A 2,125-nucleotide genomic window follows, 5' to 3' on the forward strand; every position below is an offset into this window, starting at 1 on the left:
CTTCCCTCCTTCTCTTTCTTCCTTTTTTTTAAATTTTTTTATTTTTTGATATGTACCTTGAGTCAAAGAATTTTCAGAGGGTCAAAGGCCTTATACGGAATAAGATTCTCCAGCTAAGCCAGACACATGACACGTTTCCGCTTGGGGAAAAGATGCGAGCCCTCTTCTTCCTCAAATGTTTGCCACGGCAGTAATTGTGACATTTCTCATTGGCGAGGAGATGGGCAGAGGAAGCAGGTGGTTGGGGCGCTGGAGGCTGAGGCACCACTCACCCCGAGTGGCCCCTGGGCTGTTACCACCTGTCCCTCCCTCCCCAGTGAGAGCCTCTCGAGGAGTCAGAGCCTCTCATGGCCCTTGCCAAAGTCCTGGCCTCTGGAGCCCACACCCCACGAGGGCCCCTCTCTGATCTGGCTGCCAGATGCTCCCCTATTCCCATCCCTCCATGCTGGCGCCTCACTGCCTGGGGCGCCCCTGCGCTTCGGGTGGGCTCCGCGGGCTCTCCACTGAGTCAAAGCCACCTCCTTCACCCGAGACCAGCAAGCCTCCTGTCCTGTGGTTCTCTCCGACCGTGCCAGCCCTTTGTTTCCTCCGGCAGGACAGACACTTGGATCGCTCTTGATGGAAAGTTTCTCTTGGGGCTGAAAGCGCTTCCTGCCTTTCTCCCCTGAGCCCTGAGCAGACAGGGCTGAGGAGGGCAGCCGAGGATGCCAGGCCTGCTGGGGCTTGGGCTTCAGGCTTTGGGCACCCCCAACGGGGACAGAGTCGGGCCTGCAGGAAGATTGTTCCTGGAGCATTGCAGAAGACCGCTTGCAGGACCCGCCTTCGTTCCCACCCCACAGAAGCCCACCTCCCCTCCTCCCTGTTCTCAGCTGCCTCGCCCCACCTCGCCCCAGCCCCTCCTGAGCCTGCTGGCTCCAGCTCTGCACTGCACACGGGCTCTGCTTTGTCCCACCGGCGCTGAGCAGGGGACTTAATCAGACTCTCGGCTATTAGTCCCTGAGTAGTCACTGAAGTGGTCCGATTGGACCTATCTATTAGGCCCCCGGAGCTGCGGGGAGACGACGCTCTCTACCTGCTAATCTCTCCGTCTGGTGTTTTATCTGGAGCCCGAAGCCCGTGCTCGAGCTCTGAGGCATTTTACAGTATTATTATTACTTAGTACTTATAACACACTTCATCAATGAGAGGGCCACAGCCGCAACGAGAAAGCTCGGGGCTGCAGAGGGAGATGCGATCTCGCTCGGGCTGTGTGATATTTGATCCTGTGTCTTTGGTCCCCTGTGATCTGGTTATTTCTCCTCAAGAAAAAAAAAACAAAAAACAAAAAACAAAAAACTACTGCCTTTCTCGTGATAAATGGGAGTCGGGCGGACGGGAGGCTTGGCGAGGGCGAGGGCTGGAGGAGGGACACGCCGGGAGGGCTGAGGGTGGGTCCCCGGAAGCTGACGTGAGACAGGGGTGTCAAGTCCAAGGAGTGTGTTTGGGAGAAGAGTCTAGGAAGCACCGATAATGGGTGGAAAAGTGAGACCGGCGGGGAAGGGACCCAGCGAGGGACGTTGTGCTGAGGAGCAGAATATAGCCATGGGCGACCATGCTCAACTCCGCTGGAGAACTTGGGGAGACGGTAAGGTGCGCCCCAAAGTTATTCTGCCCAGGGGACGAGGAAGCCAGAGCCTTTGTCCCCCGATTCTGTTCTCCTTTTGGCTAGGCAGCCCCCAAGGGGCATTAGCTCCCAGCCCTTTGAGCTTGACCCGAGCTGGACGGTCACAGATGCTGGTCCAGCGGGGACCACTGGCAGGACACCGGCAGGAGCCGAGGGAGGGGCCGTGGGTCTGGAAACACGTGTTTTGGTCGAGCCCTGGGGAGGAGCCCTTTTCCCTCATCCTTTGCCAGCCTTGGCGGCCCCTGCTTGTCCCTGGCGATATCAGGGCCTGGTACTGTGCCGGCCAGTGTGCAGTGGACCAAGGATCCTGTCCGGCCGCTCTCCCTTCCCTGATCCTGCCCCAAATGCAGCATTCAAGGAAACTGAACCACAGGGTGCGGTTCGGGTCCAAAGGCCAGCTCTGGCCCCTCTGGTCACGTAACCTTGGGCACGTGACTTCATCTCTCTGACCTGAGTTTCCTC

Source organism: Pteropus vampyrus, unplaced genomic scaffold, assembly GCF_000151845.1.
Source record: "Pteropus vampyrus isolate Shadow unplaced genomic scaffold, Pvam_2.0 Scaffold72, whole genome shotgun sequence".
Lineage (NCBI taxonomy): Eukaryota > Metazoa > Chordata > Mammalia > Chiroptera > Pteropodidae > Pteropus > Pteropus vampyrus.